This window comes from Triticum aestivum, chromosome 1B (genome assembly GCF_018294505.1).
Source record: "Triticum aestivum cultivar Chinese Spring chromosome 1B, IWGSC CS RefSeq v2.1, whole genome shotgun sequence".
NCBI lineage: Eukaryota > Viridiplantae > Streptophyta > Magnoliopsida > Poales > Poaceae > Triticum > Triticum aestivum.
The window spans coordinates 559085314-559100573 of record NC_057795.1 but is presented as its reverse complement, the minus strand read 5'-3'; positions in this window follow the sequence as shown (position 1 = coordinate 559100573).

Below are 15260 nucleotides of genomic sequence, written 5' to 3'. Positions count from 1 at the left end.
ATCTTTCTTGGGCCGAAAGCAAACCAGAAGACTTGGAGATGAAGTCGGAGATGCAACAAGGAAGACACGAGGTAGGAGGGCGTGCCCCCAAGCCTCGTGGGCCCCTCGTGGCTCCCCTGACCTAGTTCCTTCGCCTATATATACTCTTATACCCTAAAAACATCAGAGGGAGCCACAAAACCACATTTCCACCGCCGCAACCTTCTGTAGCCGTGAGATCCCATCTAGGGACCTTTTCCGGCGTCCTGCCGGAGGGGGACTCGATCATGGAGGGCTTCTACATCAACACCATTACCTCTCCGGTGAAGCATGAGTAGTTTACCACAGACCTTTGGGTCCATAGTTATTATCTAGATGACTTCTTCTCTCTCTTCTATTCTCAATACCATGTTCTCTTTGATGTTCTTGGAGATCTATTCGATGTAATATTGTTTTGTCGTGTGTTTGCCGAGATCCGATGAATTGTGGATTTATGATCAAGATTATCTATGAATATTATTTGGTTCTTCTCTGAATTCTTATATGCGTGATTTGATATCTATGCAAGTCTCTTCGAATTATTGGTTTAGTTTGGCCTACTAGATTAAACTTTCTTGCAATGCGAGAAGTGCTTAGCTTTGGGTTCAATCTTGCGGTGTCCTTTCCCAGTGACAGTAGGGGCAGCAAGGTGATACGTCTCCGTCGTATCTATAATTTTTGATTGTTCCATGCCAATATTATTCAACTTTTATATACTTTTGGCAACTTTTTATACTCTTTTTTGGGACTAACATATTGATCCAGTGCCCAGTGCCAGTTCCTGTCTGTTGCATGTTTTTTGTTTCGTAGAAACCCAATATAAAATGGAGTCCAAACAGGATAAAAACGGACGGAGATTTTTTTGGAATATTTGGGATTTTCCGGAGGAAGAATCAACGCGAAACGGTGTCCGGGGTGGCCACGAGACAGGTGGGCGCGCTCCCATCCCTGGGCAAGCCCTGGGCTCTCGTGGGCAACCCGTAAGGCGGTTAACACTCTTCTTTTGGCGCAAGAAAGCTAATTTTATGAGAAAGATATAGGCGAAAGATTCACCCCAATCGGAGTTACGGATCTCCAGATATAAAGGAAACAGTGAAGGGGTAGAATCAGAGAACGTAGAAACAGAGAGATAGATCCAATCTCGGAGAGGCTCTCGCCCCTCCCAAGCCATGGGAGCCAAGGAACAGAGGGGAAACCCTTCTCCCATCTAGGGAGAAGGTCAAGGAAGAATAAGAAGAAGGGGGGCTCTCTCCCCCTTGCGTTCGGTGGCGCCAGAACACCGCCGGGGGCCATCATCATCACCGCGATCTTCACCAACACCGCCGTCATCTTCACCAACATCTCCATCACCTTCCCCCTTCTATATTCAGTGGTCCACTCTCCCGCATCCCGCTGTACCCTCTACTTGGTGCTTTATGGTTCATATTATTATCCAATCATGTGTTGCCATCCTATGATGTCTGAGTAGATTTCTATTGTCCTATCGGTGATTGATGAATTGCTATGATTGGTTTGAGTTGCATGTTTTATTATTGGTGCTGTACTATTGTGCCCTCCGTGTCGCGCAAGCGTGAGGGATTCCTGTTGTAGGGTTTGCAATATGTTTATGATTTGCTTATGGTTGGTGGCGCGAGTGACAGAAGCACAGACCCGAGTAAGTAGGTTGTTTGCGTATGGGATAAAAGGGGACTTGATACTTCAATGCTATGGTTGGGTTTTACCTTAATGAATCTTTAGTATTTGCGGATGCTTGCTAGAGTTCCAATCATAAGTGCATAGAATTCCAAGTAAGGGACAATATGTTAGCTTATGCCTCTCCCTCAAATAGAATTGCAATAGTGATTACCAGTCTAGTAACATAGTCAATTCCTTAGGGGCAATTTCACAACTCCTACCACCAATTTTCCACACTCGCTATATTTACTTTATTTCATCTTTATCTAAACAGCCCCTAGTTTATATTTACGTGCTCTTTATTATCTTGCAAACCTATCCTATCACACCTACAAAGTACTTCTAGTTTCATACTTGTTCTAGGTAAAGCGAACGTCAAGCGTGCGTAGAGTCGTATCAGTGGCCGATAGGACTTGAGAGAGTATTTTTTTCTACCTTTAGCTCCTCGTTGGGTTCGACACTCTTACTTATCGAAAGAGGCATCAACTATCCCGTATACTTGCGGGTCATCACAAGGCATGTATTGTATTGTTGCCATCGAGGGTAACAAGATGGGCTTTTCATCATATTGCTTGAGTTAATTCCTCTACATCGTGTCTTCTTGTTTAATGTGTTACTCCGTTATTTATGAACTTAATATGCTAGATGCATGCTGGATAGTGGTCGATGTGTGGAGTAATAGTAGTAGATGCAGGCAGGAGTCGGTCTACTAGACATGGACGTGATGCCTATGTTCATGATCATTGCCTTAGATATCGTCATAACTATGCACTTTTCTATCAATTGCTCGGCAGTAATTTGTTCACCCACTATAATATTTGCTATCTTGAGAGAAGCCACTTGTGAAACCTATGGCCCGCGGGTCTCTGTTCCATATTATTGAATCTCGTTTACATCTTGCTAGTCCGATCTACTATTTTGCAATCTTTACTTTCCAATCTATAATCCAAAAAATACCAAAAATATTTCTTTGTCGTTTATCTATCTCTATCAGATCTCACTTTTGCAAGTGACCATGAAGGGATTGACAACCCCTTTATCGCGTTGGGTGCAAGTTGTTGATTGTTTGTGCAGGTATTCGGTGGCTTGTGCGTTGTATCCTACTGGATTGATACCTTGGTTCTCAAAACTGAGGGAAATACTTGCGCTACTTTGCTGCATCACCCTTTCCTCTTCAAGGGAAAACCAACGCAAGCAAAAGAGGTAGCAAGAAGGATTTCTGGTGCCGTTGCCGGGGATATCTACGTCAAGTCAAGCCATACCAAGTACCCATCATAAACTCTTCTCCCTTGCATTACATTATTCGCCATTCCCCTCTCGTTTTCCTCTCCCCCACTTCTAAAACTATTTTTGAAAACCTTTGCCTTTTCTTCGCCCCTCTTTCGTTCGTATCTTTTCGCTTGCTTCTTGTGTGCTCGTGTGTTAGATCGCTTGATTAGCATTCATGGCTAGTCCTCCTGTCATCATCAGTACTCCCGATAATGAAGTTCTCAATTTTAAACAATGGGAGGGAGAAAATCTAAAAGATGCACGGTATAGAATTTGCAATGCTCAAAATAGATCCACCAAAAAGCAATCTACTTCCATTCTTCTCTGCAATTTTTAGGTAGGCATTACTCCTTGGAATAGATATGTTCTTGAAACCATTACCAGAGGGAATTTCTTGGGAAGCAATACTTTTGATTCTTATAATGCCATGATAGATTTGTTAGGCCCACCACCTCTTTTGGTCAATGGAACTATTTTAACTTTGGAACATGTGATGCAAAGACTTGATATTATTGAGAATAAAATTGCTAATGTAGAGTTAATCAAAAATCTAGATAAAAAGATTCATAATCAAATTACTCAATATGGATCTAAGGTAGGAGTTACGCTAAAGAATCTTAGAGAAAAGGAACCCATAGTTAATGAAAAGCTAGATAAAGATTCTACTAGAATTGATAAACTCGAAGATATTATTACAACTTGGGTTCCGCTTTTTTTGCTATCAAAAATACCACAAATCTTCCTCCTGCCAAAGTTGCCAAGTTTATCTATGTTCCTAAGAATAAGGGTGAATCTTCTAGTAAGGAAAATGAAGATCTCAAATCAATAAGTGTTCAGCCCCAACTTTTCGATATTATTAAGGAACCTTTTGCCACAAATGAATTTCTTGTTTTCTTGCCTAGGATTTAAATCATTGATAAAACCAAAGAGTCTCCTAAAGATTATACGTGTTCAATTGAAGAATTGCATACCAAAGATGGCAATACTTTGATCTATTTGTTGGGAGGCAACCCAATTTTATTTTTGTTGTTTAATTTTTGCTCCTGTTTAGTAATAAATAATCTATCTAGCCTCTGGTTAGATGTGGTTTTATGTTTTAGTTAGTGTTTGTGCCAAGTAAGACCTTTGGGATAACTTACAATGATAGTTGTGTTGATCCTGCTGAAAATCAGAAACTTTTGCGCTTAGTAAATTAATTTTGAACACAGAAACGTGCTTTCCATATGATTCTTTTTGCTCTGGATTGCTACACAAATTTCTCAGGTTTTCCTAATTCGGTAGGATTTTTAGAGTTACATAAGTATTCGAGAGTTACAGATTACTATAGACTATTCTGTTTTTGACAGATTCTGTTTTTCGCGTGTTGTTTGCTTATTTTGATGAATCTATGAGTAGTATCGGGGGGTATGAACCATAGAGAAGTTGGAATACAGTATATTCTAAACCAATATAGATAAAGAATAATTTCACAACATTACCTTAAAGTGGTGATTTATTTTCCTATACTAACGGAGCTCATGAGATTTCCTGTCGAGTTTTGTGTTGCGAAGTTTTCAAGTTTTGGGCAAGGATTTGATGGACTTTGGAATAAGGAGTGGCAAGAGCCTAAGCTTGGGGATGCCCAAGGCACCCCAAGGTAAAATTCAAGGACAAAAAAAGCCTAAGCTTGGGGATGCCCTGGAAGGCATCCCCTCTTTCGTCTTCGTCTATCGGTAACTTTACTTGAGGCTATATTTTTATTCATCACATGTTATGTGTTTTGCTTGTAGCGTATTGTATGATTTAAGTATTTGCTTTTTAGTTTACCACAATCATATTTGTTGTACACACCTTTTGGGAGAGACACGCATGAATCGTGATCTATTAGAATAGTCTATGTGCTTCACGTATATCTTTTGAGCTAGACAATATTGCTCTAGTGCTTCACTTATATCTTTTTTGAGCACGGCGGTGGTTTTATTTTATAGAAATTGTTGAACTCTCATGCTTCACTTATATTATTTTGAGTCTTTTAGAACAGCATGGTAATTTGCTTTGGTTATAAAATTAGTCGTAATATGATGGGCATCAAAGATGGATATAATAAAAACTTTCATATAAAGTGCATTGAATACTATGAGAAGTTTGATTCTTTATGATTGTTTTGAGATATGAAGATGGTGATATTAGAGTCATGCTAGTAGAGTAGTTGTGAATTTGAGAAATACTTGTGTTAAAGTTTGTGATTCCTGTAGCATGCACATATGGTGAACCGTTATGTGATGAAGTTGGAGCATGATTTATTTATTGATTGTCTTCCTTATGAGTGGCGGTCGGGGACGAGCGATGGTCTTTTCCTACCAATCTATCCTCCTAGGAGCATGCCCGTAGTACTTATTTCGATAACTAATAGCTTTTTGCAAATAAGTATGTGAGTTCTTTATGACTAATGTTGAGTAAATTGATTATACGCACTCTCACCCTTCCACCATTGCTAGCCTCTCTTGTGTCGCCAATTTTCGCCGATACCATACAACCACCATATACCTTCCTCAAAACAGACACCATACCTACCTATTATGGCATTTCCATAGCCATTCCGAGATATATTGCCATGAAACTTTCCACCATTCCGTTTATCATGACACGCTCCATCATTGTCATATTGCTTTGCATGATCATGTAATTTGACATCATATTTGTGGCAAAGCCATTGTTCTTAATTTTTTCATACATGCCACTCTTGAATCATTGCACATCCCGGTACTCCGTCGGAGGCATTCACATAGAGTCATATTTTTGTTCTAAGTATTGAGTTGTAATTCTTGAGTTGTAAGTAAATAATAGTATGATGATCTTCCTTATTAGAGCATTCTCCCATGTGAGGAAAGGATGATGGAGGCTATGATTCTCCCAGAAGTCGGGATGAGACTCCGGACAAAAAAAGAGGATATAAGAAAAAAGAAGGCCCAAATAAAAAAAGAGTCAAAGAGAGAAGGGTCAATGTTAATATCCTTTTTCCACACTTGTGCTTCAAAGTAGCACCACGATCTTCATGATAGAGAGTCTCCTATGTTGTCACTTTCATGTACTAGTGGGAATTTCATTATAGAACTCGGCTTGTATATTCCAATGATGGGCTTCCTCAAAGTGTCCTAGGTCTTCGTGAGCAAGGAAGTTGAATGCACACCCACTTAGTTTCTTTTTGAGCTTTCATGCACTTATAGCTCTAGCGCATCCGTTGCATGGCAATCCCTACTCACTCACATTGATATCTATTGATGGGCATCTCCATAGCCCGTTGATACGCCTAGTTGATGTGAGACTATCTTCTCCTTTTTTTTCTCCACAACCACCATTCTATTCCACTTACAGTGCTATATCCATGGTTCATGCTCATGTATAGCGTGAAGATTGAAAAAGTTTGAGAAATCAAAAGTATGAAACAATTGCTTGGCTTGTCATCGGGGTTGTGCATGATTTAAATATTTTGTGTGATGAAGATTGAGCATAGCCAGACTATATGAATTTGTAGGGATAGCTTTCTTTGGCCAGGTTATTTTGAGAAGACATGATTGCTTTGTTAGTATGCTTGAAGTATTATTATTTTTATGTCAATATTAAACTTTTGTCTTGAATCTTTCGGATCTGAACATTCATGCCACAATAAAGAAAATTACATGGATAAATATGTTAGGTAGCATTCCACCTCAAAAATTCTGTTTTTATCATTTACCTACTCGAGGACGAGTAGGAATTAAGCTTGGGGATGCTTGATACGTCTCCAACATATCTATAATTTTTGATTGTTCCATGCTATTATATTATCTGTTTTGGATGTGTAATGGGCATTTTTATGCTATTTTATATTATTTTTGGGACTAACCTATTAACCGAGGGCCTAGTGACAGTTTTTGTTATTTTTCCTATTTTAGAGTTTTGCAGCAAAGGAATACCAAACGAATTCCAAACGGAATGAAACCTTCGTGATGATCTTTCTTGGACCGAAAGCAAACCAGAAGAGTTGGAGGTGAAGTCGGAGACGCAACAAGGAAGCCACGACGTAGGAGGGCACGCAAAGGGGGGTAGGGCGTGCCCCAACCCTCATGGGCCCCTCCTGGCTCCCCTGACTTGGTTCCTTCGCATATATATACTCTTATACCCTGAAAACATCAGAGGGAGCCCCGAAACCACTTTTCCACCACCGCAACCTTCTGTACCTGTGAGATCCCATCTAGGGACCTTTTCCGGCGTCCTGTCAGAGGAGGATTCGATCACGAAGGGCTTCTACATCAACACCATTACCTATCTGATGAAGCATGAGTAGTTTACCACAGACCTTCGGGTCCAAAGTTATTAGCTAGATGGCTTATTCTCTCTCTTTGATTCTCAATACCATGTTCTCCTCGATGTTCTTGAAGATCTGTTCGATGTAATATTCTTTTGCGGTGTGTTTGCCGAGATCTGATGATTTGTGGATTTATGATCAAGATTATCTATGAATATTATTTGGTTCTTCTCTGAATTCTTATATGCATGATTTGATATCTTTGCAAATCCCTTTGAATTATCGGTTTAGTTTGGACTACTAGATTGATCTTTCTTGCAATGGGAGAAGTGCTTAGCTTTGGTTTCAATCTTGCGGTGTCCTTTCCCAGTGACAGTAGGGACAACAAGGCACGTATTGTATTGTTGCCATCGAGGATAACAAGATGAGGTTTTCATCATATTGCTTGAGTTAATTCCTCTACATCATGTCATCTTGCTTAATGTGTTACTCCGTTCTTTCTGAACTTAATACTCTAGATGCATGCTGGATAGAGGTCGATGTGTGGAGTAATAGTACATTACTAGGGAAATGCCTATACATAGGAGCTTACTAGTAGCGTGCTATACTGACCCGCGCTACTGCTAATTACTAGTAGTGCGCTATATTGACCCACGCTACTGGTAATATTTACTAGTAGCACGTGGCCCAATAAATCACGCTACTACTATATCTCCAACCATATCTCACGGACATATCATAGTAGTAGCGCAGGTTGTAAACCTGCGCTGCTACTAAGTGAATAGTTGTAGCGCTGATGAAACACCCCACGCTAGTAGTACTAAGCTAGTCACTCCACCCGCACCACCCACCCCACCAACAACCGTCCCACTCCACTCCCACACCACCCACCCCCGATGTAGATCGAGATCCCGTCCACCACCGGCCACCCCTTCCCCCTTCTCTCCTCTACCATCCCTCCCTGCAGATCCACTCGAGCTCCTCCATCCTCTCCCCACCACCCGGATTCCTCTACAATCTCGTCACCGCTGACCCCCACCGGCGACCTCACCTCTCCCTCCGTGGATGGATGGGCCAACAGCTCCACCCATCCACCCATGGATGGGGCGACACCTCCGCCCACCCATGGATGGGATGGATGGGGCAACCATGCCCAAAACCCTAGCTCCTCACCCACACATGGATGATGATGGGATTGGGGCGACGACACCGCTGGATCGGCACCTGCACCCACCTGCAGCTCCATGGACCCTCCCCGGCCGCAATGGGATCCACCCCTTTCTCTTCTCTCGGTGGGGCGCGGCACACCGGGAGCTTGTTGCGGTGGCCGTCGATGCCAGCAACATCTTTGACGGGCTGCACGACCTCGTCATAGCCCAAGGTACGCCCTCATCCTCCTCCTTCCGCCCACATCTCTTCTCCATCTCCTCTCATGCGGGGCAGCTTCGTGCTGCAGATCCAACCTCTTATGCCTTCGACCGACCACGGCTATGGCAACCAGAAGGCTACGTACAACGTGTTGGACAAGGAGGTGGACAACCTTGACGCCGCCGCACAAGACGACCATGTCCATGTCGCCGCATGAGGATGCCTGCCGGGACAACCAGTTCCAGGTCGTGCCGAGGGCCCAGGCGCTGCTGGACGCGGTGCCGTTACCGCCACAGCCGATGGGGGAGAGGGGCATCCCTGAAGCTCTGATGTTCTCCATGGCTCATGGTGAGTCTACTCTGTCCTTGAGATGGGTATTTGTTTTGTGGCGTGAGATGAGCTTATTTAATCTGTGCATGCTACACTTGCTAGTAGAAAAGGGTAGATAGTGGTGTGACACATGGCTGGGTTCAGCTCTCGGTATTTTCAGTTTCAGCATTCACACATAGAAAAATGTTTCAGTACAAATTTGGCAATGTTTGTAGCATATGTAGACATGGAGAATGCAGTTCTAGGAGAGCTTAGGTAATGTCAAGTGCACATAGTATGATCTTAGGTGTTTATCTTATATAATAGGGTTATTGCAAGAAAACCGTGTAATGCGCCATGGGAAGAGTATGATGTGACATGCCCAATGAATTAGTTAAATTTGTGCATGTTAGTAGAAAAGAGTAGAGAATGATGTGATACATGTGAAGGACACAGGGTTTGGTTCAGCTCTCGGTAATTTAAGTTTTTGTCTGAATTTGGCGCTATCTGTACCTATTTCTCGACCTATATGTACCTATCTGTCGGGGTGTTGATTCTCTCCACGCTCTTGGCTTGTCCTCCTAGGTGAGGCGGCGGGTTGGGAGTTGAGCACGTACATATCATCTTGGATGATGAAGTTGCCTGAACTAAACGTAGTCACCCTAGAGCCCAGATTCCTCAACTGAATTGTCCTATTTATTTTTGTGCCTCTAAGCTTCCTCCTAGAGATGTGCCGCCTTCTGTTCCTGCATTACCACCACCATTCTTTCTGCAATAGTATCTGAATCCTGCCACTCTGCTGCACGGTTACCAACCTTACTTACTGTCTAAAACAAATTCAGTCGCCATTCACAAGTCAGTACAAGATAAATGAAGTGGGTTTACGAATTTGAGATGATTCTCACTAGCTTTGGTAACTTAGAGATATTTAGTATTCTTAACGAACCTCTAGCATCTTCTTTGAGTTAGTAATGTTATTACATACGTTTGTACTGTTGATGGTTACTACTGTTAGTTATGCACTTGAGTGATGGGTCTGTAGGGTAATAAGATCATCAACTCTGCTACATAGGGTCTGTAGGATAATGCTGATCAAAATATTGATATGTTAGGACTAGTTTCCTAGTGCAAATGCACTAAGGAAAATCATGCGCCGATTGACATTTATGCTAGCTAGCTATATTCAGTTGGTAGGTGCTCGTACTTAAACCACACATTTAAAATTTAAGCTTCGGTAGTGTTATCTATTTAGTCTGATTTATACACTGCATTCCTAAGCTGAAATATTTTTTGTAACTGAAATATATAGTCTGAGTTTCATTTAGTTATTTGTCACTTTTTAACTGAATATCTTTTTGTAACTTAAATATAGTGTACTTACAGTGCATATTCGCATTGTATCAGAATCTTAGTCCTTTTCTCCCGTATCGTCTGAGATTATGCTTCCTCTCCATTTATTCATTATATCTATATGCCTTGTTGATGCTCATTTCCATCGCTGCAGGATAATGAGATGTTGAAGCGGCAGAGTGAATCCATGAGACTGTAGTGCAATTGCACAGTTCCATTGAATATTACTCGGGAATAAGGACATTTCAATGGCAGATTAGCTCTATTTTTCCTTTTCATTTTTCTTACTATTGGAGTAAGGACATGTAGAATGAGAAACTGTGTGGTAGTAGATATGGCAACTATGTGATAGTAGAATTAGGAATAAGGAATATGGCAACTGTGTGATAGTGACATTTTTCCATCACTATTGTTTCTCGGAATTGTATGCATAAAATGGAATTTGTTGATTTTTTTTAAAATCCTAAATAGTTAGTAGTAGCGTGGGAACAAATTGAGTGCTACTAGTATTTAGGATACTAGTAGCGTTGGTATTATAGAGGCGCTACTACTATTTCATTAGTAGTAGAGCGGGTATGAAATAGTAGTAGCATGGGTGGCATACGCTACTACTAACAAAGTTAGTAGTAGCGCGGGTTTAACCCACGCTGCAACTAACTATTAGCTGTAGTGCGATAATAGTAGCGCGGGTACCTGCGCTGCTAGTAGCCATTTTACCCGCGCTGCTAGTAGCCTTTTTCCTAGTAGTGGTAGTAGATGCAGGCAGGAGTCGGTCTACTTGACACGGACGTGATGCCTATGTTCATGATCATTGCCTTAGATATCGTCATAACTATGCGCTTTTCTATCTATTGCTCGACAGTAATTTGTCCACCCACCGTAATATTTGCTATCTTAAGAGAAGCCACTAGTGAAACCTATGGCCCCCGGGTCTCTTTTCCATATTATTGAATCTCATTTACACCTTGCAAGTTTCTGATCTACTATTTTGCAATCTTTACTTTCCAATCTATAAACCAAAAATACCAAAAATATTTACTTTACCGTTTATCTATCTCTATCATATCTCACTTTTGCAAGTGATCGCGAAGGGATTGACAACCCCTTTATCACGTTGGGTGGGAGTTGTTGATTGTTTGTGCAGGTATTCGGTGACATTGCATTCTCTCCTACTGGATTGATACCTTGGTTCTCAAAACCGAGGGAAATACTTACGCTACTTTGTTGCATCACTCTTTCCTCTTCAAGGGAAAACCAACGCAAGCTCAAGAGGGAGAATTCCGGTAGCTAGAAATCTGAACTTGAAAAAGCTACGTCAGGCTACCTATTCTGCACTACTCCAGATGAGCTGAATCTTCACGAGGAATTTTTATGGAATAAGTGAGAATTATTGGAGCAAATAAGTACCCAAGGGGGCCCACCAGGTGGGGACAACCCACCTGGGCGCGCTAGGGAGCCAGGCGCGCCCTGGTGGGTTGTGCTCCCCTCGGCCCACCTCCGGTCCCCTCTTCTGGTACATAAGTCACTTTGACCTAGAAAAATAAGGAGGACTTTCAGGAGAAGCGCCACCGTCTCGAGGCGGAACTTGGGCACGAGCACTTTTGCCCTCCGGTGAAGCGTTTCCGCCGGGGGAACTTCTATCCCGGAGGGGGAAATCATCGTCATCATCATCACCAACAACTCTTCCATCTTGGGGAGGGCAATCTCCATCAACATGTTCAATAGCACCATCTCCTCTCAAACCCTAGTTCATCTCTTGTGTTCAATCTTTGTACCAGAACTATAGATTGGTGCTTGTGGGTGACTAGCAGTGTTGATTGCATCTTGTAGTTGATTACTATATGGTTTATTTGGTGGAAGATTATATGTTTAGATCCATTATGCTATTTCATACCCCTCGGATATTGAGCAAGATTATCAATTGCGAGTAGTTGCTTTTGTTCTTGGGGTCACGGGAGAAATCTTGTTGCAAGTAATCATGTGAACTTTATATGTGTTTGATATTTTGATGATATGTATGTTGTGATTCCCTTGGTGGAGCCATATGAACGTCGACTACATGACACTTTCACCATACTTGGGCCTAAGGGAATGCATTGTGGAGTAGTTATTAGATGATGGGTTGCGAGAGTGACAGAAGCTTAAACTCTAGTTTATACGATATTTCGTAAGGGACTGATTTGGATCCAAAAGTTTAATGCTATGGTTAGAATTTATTCTTTATACTTTTCTCGTAGTTGCGGATGCTTGCAAGGGGGTTAATCACAAGTAGGAGGTTTGTTCAAGTAAGAACAACACCTAAGCACCGGTCCACCCACATATCAAATTATCAAAGTAGCGAACACAAATCAAACCAACATGATGAAAGTGACAAGATGAAATGCCCGTGTACCCTCAAGAACACTTTGCTTATCATTAGAGACCATTTTGGCCTTTCCATTGCCTCAAAAGTATTGTGATACCTTGCTGCACTTTTGTTACCATTACTGTTACTAGCTCGTTACAAATTATCTTGCTATCAAACTACTTGTTACTTATAATTTCAGTGCTTGCAGACATTACCTTCCAGAAAATCGCTTGTCATTTCCTTCTGCTTCTCGTTGGGTTCGACACTCTTACTTATCGGAAGGACTACAATTGATCCCTCTGCCGCACTCGTTCATTCGAGGACACCGATGTCGTCTTCATCCTGCCGGAAGTCGCCCCCAACCCCGCGTCGTCCGCTCCGACTGCTGCCTAGCCGGTGCCGCCCGCCGCCCCAACGCCGTCGCCGAAAGCCCGCGCTGTGCGCCGGGCTCCTGCTGCTCCCGTGGTGCTGCCCATGGTGCAGCCCCTCTGTGCCATGCACCCTCATGCCGACGCGCTTGCGATCCGACCACCCCAGGTTACCCTGCGCCTCTCCAATCAATGCATCATATTAACATCACTTCGTACATCCCCTTCAAGCGATCCCTCGACTCTGGAAATTACTCCAAGTGACGCCACCTCTTCTGGTATGTGATGTGCAAGTACCGCATCGAGGAGCACCTACTGGAGGCCGAGCCGCTGCACGAGGATGCCACCCGGCGCAATGACGACATTACGATCGTTTTGTGGGTGTATGGGACGATCTCCGACGAACTCTACGACACCATCCAGACGCCGGAGGCCACGGCCTTCCACCTCTTGCAGCAGCTCGAGGTCTTCTTCCGTGACAACGTCGCCAGCCATGCCATTCACATCGGTACCGACTTCCGCGCGACGGTGCAGGGCGACATGACAATCGCCTAGTACTCTTGTCGTCTCTAGCAGCTTGCCTCCGCCATGGCCGATGTGGGTGAACCGGTCATGGATTGGTCGCTCACTCTACAGCTCACCCGGATCCTCGGCCGACACTTCCACATCATGACACGCTCTTGCCGATGCAGCAGCCGTTTCCCACCTTCCTTCAGGCGCGGCCGCGACTGCTCTTGGAGGAGATCGGCCTCACAAAGCACGAGTGGGCCGCGAGCACCACGGCTCTCGCCGTCGGCCACGGTGCTACCTCTTGAGCATGCGTTGCTTTTCGAAAATCATTTTTAGAAGTGGGGGAGAGGAAAACGAGAGGCAGATGGGAAATAATGTAATGCGAGCGAGAAGAGTTTATGATGGGTACTTGGTATGTCTTGACTTGGCGTAGATCTCCCCGGCAATGGCGCCAAAAATCCTTCTTGCTACCTCTTGAGCACGCGTTGGTTTTCCCTTGAAGAGGAAAGGGTGATGTAGCAAAGTAGCGTAAGTGTTTCCCTCAGTTTTGAGAACCAAGGTATCAATCCAGTAGGAGACAACACACAAGTCACCTAGTACCTGCACAAACAATCAAGAACCTTGCAACCAACGCGATAAAGGGGTTGTCAATCCCTTCACCGAGTACCTGCACACACAAGTCACTCGCAAAAGTGAGATCTGATAGAGATAATAAAGTAAATATTTTTGTTATTTTTATTGTATAGATTGGAAAGTAATATAATAGGAAAGAGACCCGGGGGCCATAGGTTTCACTAGTGGCTTCTCTCAAGATAGCATGTATTACGGTAGGTGAACAAATTACTGCCGAGCAATTGATAGAAAAGCGCATAATTATGAAGATATCTAAGGCAATAATAATGAATATAGGCATCACGTCCATGTCATGTAGACCGAAACGATTCTGCATCTACTACTATTACTCCACACATCGACCGTTATCCAGCATGCATCTAGAGTATTAAGTTCATAAGAACGGAGTAACGCATTAAGCAAGATGACATGATGTAGAGGGATAAACTCAAGCAATATGATATAAACCCCATATTTTTATGCTCGATGGCAACAATACAATACATGCCTTGCTGCCCCTACTGTCACTTGGAAATGACACCGCAAGATTGAACCCAAAGCTAAGCGTCGGTGTCAAAACCGACGGATCTCGGGTAGGGGGTCCCGGTCTGTGCGTCTAAGGCTGATGGTAACAGGAGGCAAGGGACACAATGTTTACCCAGGTTCGGGCCCTCTCGACGGAGGTAAAACCCTAATTCCTGCTTGATTTATATTGATGATATGGGTGTTACAAGAGTTGATCTACCACGAGATCGTAGAGGCTAAACCCTAGAAGCTAGCCTATGATGATTATGATTCTGTCTCTAAGGACTAAACCCTCCGGTTTATATAGACACCGAAGGGGGCTAGGGTTTACATGGAGTCGGTTACAAAGAAGGAAATATAATATCCGGATCGTCAAGCTTGTCTTCCACGCAAAGGAGAGTCCCATCCGGACACGTGACGAAGTCTTGAGTCTTGTATCTTCATGGTCCAACAGTCTGGCCAAAGTATATAGTCCGGCTGTCCGGATACCCCTAATCCGGGACTACCTCAGTAGCCCCTGAACCAGGCTTCAATGACGATGAGTGCGACGCGCAGTTTGTCTTCGGCATTGCAAGGCGGATTCCATCTCCGAATACTACAATGTAATTATCGAACACTTAAATGGTGTCCAGATTTGCAAGAT